This window comes from Trichechus manatus, unplaced genomic scaffold, assembly GCF_000243295.1.
Source record: "Trichechus manatus latirostris isolate Lorelei unplaced genomic scaffold, TriManLat1.0 scaffold00076, whole genome shotgun sequence".
NCBI lineage: Eukaryota > Metazoa > Chordata > Mammalia > Sirenia > Trichechidae > Trichechus > Trichechus manatus.
The window spans coordinates 8,996,964-9,005,680 of NW_004444012.1; positions in this window are offsets into that span (position 1 = coordinate 8,996,964).

An 8,717-nucleotide genomic window follows, 5' to 3' on the forward strand; every position below is an offset into this window, starting at 1 on the left:
TGAACAGGAGCCAGCTGCAGGATCCAGAGCAAGCAAAAGCCTGCGAGTCTTGCCAGAAAGTCCACCTATATTGGATGCAGGCCACACCCCCAAGCACACTCCTTTTCAACTGATTGGCTACTCATAGCAGATCCCATCATGGAGGGGATCACATTATATCAGATCTCAGCATGGAGGTGATTGCATCATTATATGACTGCCAAACTAGATCCTAACTGCTGAATCACTGAGAATCATGGTCTAGCCAAGTTGACATACAACCTTAACAATCACAGTAAGAGAAATGGAAAAAAACAAACAAGCTCGTTGCTGTGGAGTCGATTTCAACTCATAGCAATTCTGACTCACTCATAGTGACCTTACAGGACAGAGCAGAACTTCCCCATGGAGTTTCCAAGGAGCAGCTAGTGGATTCAAACTGTGGACATTTTGGTTATTTAGCAGCTGAGCTCTTAACCACTGCACCACCGGGGCTCCATAAGAGAAAAAGGAGGTTATTATTTCTGTCTGGAACATGGCTTCATAACAACCCCCAAGGGTCCAGATCAGAATTGAGAACAGAAGGCGTTTTGAAGTCAATTGCTCCCACAAACGAAGGATGTCTAAGAGGCAAGAGACTGACTCATAACCTGATATGTTTGCTCCTAAAATTTTATGTCCAGCTTCAAGGTTTGTGAAAAGGAACAATGAATAACATATCAGACTGAGCCTGTAGGACCTATAACCAAAAGAACCCAAACTTGTTGCCGTCAAGAGTAGAACTGCCCCATAGGGTTTCCAAGGAGTGGCTGGTAGATTTGAACTGCTGACCTTTTGGTTAGCAGTCAAACGCTCAGCTGAAAGTAATTACACTCACAGCTGAAGAAGGCTGAGGTGTTTTAGACTGAAAATAGAATAAATCCCAAGTGGTACAAATATATTTTTCTATCTCTATTAAAATATTTTATCAGAAATATTTAACTAGGGCAAAGTAATGAAGTAGAAAATTTTAATCACCAGGATGTCATTTCCTTGGAGAGAACCACAAAGTCCAGAGTCTGATCCTCAGATAGGCAGATACACAAATTACTTTACTGGAGCTCTTCAAGATATTTGGACTTGCACTAACCAAACTCAGAAGAGACTTTTTTATAGCAGCTATTAACATACACTGTCCCAGCAGATCTTAATGGTTATTGGCAAAACGTTAACAAATTTTATTTATCCACATTTTATTATAAACACAGTTGGCAATGACTATCAAGACAGCATTATTGCAGTAATCATTATTGTGAGAGACAGCAATGTATAGTTGACCATGGCTAAGTATACAGATTTAATGACATATAAACAGATTGTGTCTAAAATTTGTTAAACTCAGAAGAACATAAAAAATTTTAAACACTTTTATGCAACTGTAAGTTCAAAAGGGGTGTGATTTGAAACATCACTTGTAGAAATTTTAAAATAACATCAGATTTAATAAGAAAATTCAGAAACACAAATTTGTAAAAACAGTCACCTATAGTATCAACATTTATAATTAGTTGATGTGGTTCCCATATTATCCCAAAATGCTTTTAGAATAATCACAAAATAACTACATCCAGTTGAACTCCCTGGAAAACACACATTGATGCTTTATATAAACAAGATTTCTTGCAAGGGATTCTGGTACTAACTCACATCTTCCCTTCCCATCCTCTGCACATGGGCAGGATGAGTAAAGAGCTCTCAGGGTCTTAGGAGTAGGGCAAGTCTTTCTATCCCAGGATGGTTAGCTGACATTCGTTGTACGGGATTGTTGGAGTGTCTAAATTAGTCAATGTGTCCAATGTTCAGAGTTGTCAGGTTCTGGGTCATTAGTAAGTCTGAGCTGATTGTGTGCCAGGTTGCCTGGTTTATATGGTTGTTTATTGAGTCCAATCAAGTTTGAAATCTGCTGTTTTGATTGGAAATGTGGCCCAAGGTCAGTCATTGCTCAGATAGGAATGAACATCTCCATCATCTTCTGCTAGAACCTGGATTTCCATTGCCCCAGCAATGTCTCTGCCATGAGAAAGGTAGAGAATCAAAGGCTCTCCCTTTCCTTCTGGCTGCTGGAGGCCTTTGCAGTTCGGACTGATGTGAAGCAATGCAGCTAAACCTGTCACAAGTTTCTGTTCTAAAAAGCCTGGATTTGAGTCCTCATTGTGCCAATTGCTGGCTACATGAACTTGGGCAAGACACTTAACCTCTTTAAGCCTTACTTTCCTCATTTGTAAACAGTAATACTTTTCCATAGTGTTGTAGTGAGGATTAAATGAGCTCAAGCATATAAAGTGCCAGCACAAAGTAAGTACTCAATAAGTGGTAGCTATTATATTTATAAAAACGTATGCATATATGGTTAACACAGAGATATGTTTCCCAAGGTTCAGCTGAGCTTAGTTTTCACAGGAAAACTGGATGCTTATGAACTTACTGGTTCTAAAATTGAGTGAAATTCGTATCTGATTGAATCTGAAGTAATCATTGCGAAAACCGCATTCAGCAAAACCATGGGGAAATATACTTGTAGGTTAAGTGTTCTTTACAATGCATGTCTGCTACTCAAGAAATCCCTTTCCTGTTGTCAGGGCATTAGGGAAGTTTAATTAGTAGGGAACAGATTGCTTGATACACATCACCTATAGTATTCTTATAAAAAGTTCTAACCTGAATCTAATCATGAGGAGGTAAAGTGGTCAAATCCGGATTGTGGGACATTCTCCAGACAACTGGCTTAGATTCTTCAAAAATGTCAATGTCATGAAAAACAGAACAAAAGGCAGGGGAACTCTGCTATGTTACAGGAGACTAAAAGAGACTTTTGAAAGGCAATGCTTAATCCTCAATGGAATCATGTATCAAAACAAAACAAAATCTATAAAGGATATTTTGGGGTCATTTGGAAATTTGAATATAAATTCCATATTAGATATTTTTGTATTAATGTTAAATTTCTTGGGTATGATAACAGTATCATGATTACTTCGAAGAATGTGTCCTTATTTTTAGGACAAAGGTTTTTTTTTAAAGTATATATATGTGTATGTGTATATATGCATGCATGTATGTGTGTGAGAGAGAAACAGAGAAAACACGTACAGCAAAATGTTAACAATTGATGAATCTGGGTGATGGTTATGCAGGTTTTTATTGTACCATTCTTTTGACATTTCCATAGGTTTGAATATTTTCAAAATAAAAAATTGGAGAGAAAAGCAGCTTGCTTGGTGATCAAGTAACTAGAGCAAAGAGGTAGTATACCAGTAGTTCTGAGAGAGTTCATCCAGGTCTTGGGGAAGGCTGATGAATCACACTTTTGGCCCTAAGTGAGTATGCCTTCTAGCCACTTTTGCAGCCGGATTCAGTTTCTCTCTTCCCTGCACTATGCCAAATTCTTACTCTTGGTGTTCCCCTATCCTTTTAAATTTTTCCAAAACGAAGTTTTATTGTGAGTCCTCTAAAAAACATTTGACCTAAATCTGTATTTATTTTTTTAAAGTCTTTAAATGGATAATACACTTTCATAGTATAAAATTCAAAAAGTACCAAAATGAAAGTTTCTCTTCCACCTCTGCCCCCAGCCACCCAGTTTCCCTTCCTGTAGGCAACCAACTTTACCAGTTTTTTTCTTCTTCTTCTAAAGATATCCTGTGTGTAAAAAAGCAAACATGTATGCAAATAGGTGTGAGTGTAAATGTGTATGTGTGCACATGTGTCCCAAACCCACTACCGTCAAGTGGATTCTGACTCACAGTGACCCCATAGGGTTTCCAAGGCTATAAATCTCTATGCAAGCAGACTGCCACATCCTTCTGCAGAGCCGCTGGCGGCTTCAAACCACCAAACTTTCCACTAGCAGTCGATTGTTTTAACCACTGAACCACCAGGGTTCCATATATATGTGTTTGTGTGTGTGTGTGTGTATGTGTGTGTGTGTGTGTGTATTTCTTCCTTCTCCTTTTTTTTACACAAATGACAGCATATCAGTACACACTGTTCTTCGCTTTGCCTTTTTCACTTAACCACATATCTTGATAGGTTCAGATCAATGCAAGAGCTTCCAGCACATCTTTTCTTCCCCTTTAATTGCATAGTAGTTCACTGAATGGATGTTCCGTACCCTAACTGGTAAACAGGATTGGGAAACTTTTCGTTCCCTTATACATAAGGTGGCCGTGAGTTGGAGCTGACTCTATGGCAACCAACAACTGCAAACTGCTGAAATTTAGTACATGTGTAAGTTTATCTGTAGGATAGCTTCCTAAAAATGGAACTGTTGAATCAAAAGGTAGTTGTGTTCATAGTTTTTCGTAGATATTACCAAACTGCCCTCTAAAATGGTTATATCCTACTAGCAATGAGTGCCTATTACCCCAAGCTCTAATACAGTACGTATCAGAACTTCAGTTGTATTTATGGCTGAATAATATTCCACTAGAACTTCATTCCTTTTTTATGCCATTTAGAATTTTTAAGATATACAGTCAAATATATCAATATTTTCCTTTACAGTTTGTGAGGTTTGTGTCATACTCAGATTTCCACCACTCTGAGATCCACGAATCCAAGTTTATCCTAGAACTTTTATGGTTTCATACTTTACATCTTTGATCCATCTGGAAGTTTATCCTACATAAGATATAGATCCAAATTTATTTTTTTCCAGATGGCTATGCAGTTATCACAGCACCATTTCATCAACAGTCTACTGATTTGAGATGCCATCTTTGTAATATATTAAAGTTCTCTGCGTATTTGCGTCTATTTCTGAGTGTAGTAGGCACAATAATGGCTGCCCCAAAGATGTCCATGTCCTAAACCCTGAATCCTGTGAATGTGTTTCTTTACATAGGAAAAGGGACGTAGCAGATGTTATTAAATTAAGGATCTTGAGATGGAGAGAGAACCTTGGATTATCCAGGTGGCCCCATGTAATCACAAGAGTCCCTACCAAGAGGGAGGAAAGAGTGTTAGAGTTGGAGAAGGAGATGTGATGACAGAAACAGACATCAGAGTGATGCAATTATTGGCTTTGAAGATGGAAAAAGGGGCCATGAGCAAAGGAATGCAGATGGCCTCTGAAAGCTGGAAAAGACAAGGAAACAGATTGTCCCCTACAGACTGCAAAACACAATCCTGCCAACACATTGATTTTAGCCCAGTGAAACCCATTTTGCAATTCTGACTTCCAGAACTGTAAGATAAGTTTGTGTTGTTTAAAGCCAGTTAGATTGTGGTAATTTGTTACAGCAGTGAAACAAAATTAATACATTGGCATAACTATTATGTTTCACTGATACTGTACAAGCACTATACTGTTTTAATTGTTGTAGTCTTATAATGTGTTTTGTTGACGATAATTAAAAAAAAAAAACTGCAGCTGTATATCAACATGGAACTGCCAGAAGTTCAAGCCAGATTTAGAAGAGCACATGGAATGAGGGATATCATTGCTGATGTCAGAAGGAGCGTGGCTGAAAGCAGAGAATACCAGACAGATGTTTACTTGTTTTTTATCGACTTCATGAAGCAATTTGACTGTGTGGATCATAACAAATTATGGATAACATTATAAAGAATAGGAATTCCAGAACACTCACTTGTGCTCATGCAGAACCTGTATATGGATCAAGAGGCAGTCACATGAACAGAACAAGGAGATACTGTGTGGTTCAGAATTGGAAGAGGTATGTGGCTGGGTTGTATCCTTCTACCTTACTTATCCAATCTGTAGGCTGAACAAACAATCCAAGAGACTGGACCATATGAAGAAGACCAGGGTATCAGGATTGGAGGAAGCCTCATTAACCTGTGATATGCAGATAACACAACCTTGCTTGCTGAAAATGAAGATGATGTGAAGTACTTACTAATGCAGGTCAAAGACTACAGTCATCAGTATGGATTACACATGAACGTGAAGAAAATGAAAATCCTCACGACTGAGCAATACACATCACGATGAATGAAGAAATTGAAGTTGCCAACCATTTCATTCTAAATGGATCGACAATCAAGGTTCATGGGAGCAGCAGTCAATAAACCCAACAACGTATTGCACTGGGGCAAATCTACTGCAAAAGACCTTTAAATTTTAAAAAGCAAAGATGTCACTTTGATGACTAAGGTGTGCCTGATCGAAGCCATAGTCTTTTCAGTCACCCCTTATGCATGCAAAAGTTGGACTATGAGAAAGGAAGACAGAAGAAGAACTGATGCATTTGAATTGTGGTGCTGACTAAGAATATTGAATATACTGTGGACTGCAACCAGCTGAGGAGTAGATAAATAAAATGTGGTATAGCCATAAATCAAAAAACCAAACTCATTGCCATCGAAGTCTATTCTGACTCATAGTGACCCTATAGGACAGAGTAAAACTGCCCCATAGGGTTTCCAAGGCTCTAATCTTTATGGAAGCAGACTGCCACATCCTTCTCCCACAGAGTGGCTGGTGGGTTCAAACCACTGATCTTTCGCTTAGCAGCCGAGCACTTAACCACGGTACCACCAGCGCTCCTTGGTATAGCTATACAATGGAATATTATTTGGTAATAAAAAGGAATGAAGTATTGATACAGACTACATCATGAACCTTGAAAACATGCTAAGTGAAAGAAGCCAATCACAAAAGACCACATTATATGATTCCATGCGTAAGAAATGTCCAGAAGAGGGAATCTATAGAGACAGAATGACTAGTGCTTACTTTAGGGGGCAGGGGGGAGGGAAGGATTAAGAAGACAGAGGGTGATAGCTAAAGGGTAAGTCTTTCTTTTGAAGTGATAAAAATATTCTAAAATTGACTGTGGTGATAGTTGCACATATCTGTAAATATACTAAAAACCACTTTAAAGGGTTAATTATATGGTATGTAAATTATTTCTCAATAAAGCTTTTTTTTTTTAAATATGATTGATTTTGAGTCAGATGAACACTGTTGGCCCAATCAATTGCAGCCAGAAAGGTCAAAGTCATGATTCCACTCGGAAAGTTGGGAGTGGGTTTGCAGATGCTCTAAGCAGAGTGTATGTGAAGAACTGGAAGTTAAAGTCCAGTGTCATCCACAGGTACTATCTATAATCACTAAGGCAGGTTGATACTACCTCCAGAATGCTTCCTGAATCTGTTCCCTGTCACTGCTCTAACTTAAGCCCTCATCTTTTCCCTGAAATAATGCAAGACTTTCCTAACAGCTTTGCTGGCTTCACTCTCACTCTGTTGAAATCTAGCCTTTACACAGCCGCAGGGGTTGAGGATTAAATGAAAACTTTGTAAATTTTTAAAGTACTCTACAAATATAAAATGGTAGTTGGGAGGAAAATAAATCAAACCACATTACTCGTCTGCTTAAAAACCTTCAGTGATTTCCCCATTACCTAAATAAAGACCAAAGCTCCCTAGAATGGTGTTCAGTCTCTTCATGTTGTTGTTAGGTGCCATCCAGTTGGTTCTGACTCATAGCGACCCTATGTACAACAGAACAAAACACTGCCGGTCCTGCGCCATCCTCATAATCGTTGCTATGTTTAAGCCTATTGTTGCAGCCACTGTATCAATCCATCTCGTTGAGGGTCTTCCTCTTTTTCACTGACCCTCTACTTTATCAAGCATGATGTCTTTCTCATAGGGATTGGTCTCTCCTGGTAACATGTCCAAAGTACAGAAGACGAAGTCTTGCCATCCTCCCTTCTAAGGAGCATTCTGGCTGTACTTCCAGGACAGATTTGTCTGTTCTTCTGGCAGTCCATGGTATAGTCAATATTCTTCACCAACACCATAATTCGAAGGCATCAATTCTTCAGCCTTCCTGATTCATTGTCCAGCTTTCCCATGCATATGAAGTGATTGAACGGATTGTGGCATGGGTCAGGTGCACCTTAGTCCTCAAGGTGGTATCTTTGCTTTTGAACATTTTGAAGAGGTCTTTCACATGGATCTGCTTCCATGCGTGTTGATTGTGGATCCAGGTAAAATGAAATCCTTGACAACTTCAACCTTTTCTCCGTTTATCATGATGTTGTTTAATGGTCTAGTTGTGAGGATTTTTGTTTTATGTTGAGGTGTAATCCATACTGAAGGCTGTAGACTTTGATCTTCATCAGTAAGTGGTTTACGTCCTCTTTGTTTTCAGCAAGCAAGGTTGTGTCATTGGCATATTGCAGGTTGTTAACGAGTCTTCCTCCAATCCTGATGCCATGTTCTTCATATCGTCCAGCCTCTCAGATTATTTGCTCAGCATACAGCTTAAGTATGATCAAACGATACAACCCTGATGCACACCTTTCCTGATTTTAAACCACACAGTATCTCCTTGTTCTGTTCAAATGACTACCTCTTTGTCTATGTACAGGTTTTGCATGAGTACAATGAAGTGTTCTCGAATTCCCATTCTTCACAATGTTACCCATAATTTGTTATGATCCACACAGTCAAATACCTTTGCACAGTCAATAAAACACAGGTAAACGTCTTTCTGGTATTCTCTGCTTTCAGCCAACATCCATCTGACATCAGCAGTGATATCCCTTGTTCCACATCTTCTTCTGAATCCAGCTTGAATTTCTGGCAGTTCCCTGTCAATGTACTACTACAACCATTTTTTAATTATCTTCAGCAAAATTTACTTGCATGTCATATTAATGATATTGTTCAATAATTTCTGCATTCTGTTGGATCACCTTTCTTTGGAATGGGCACAAATATGG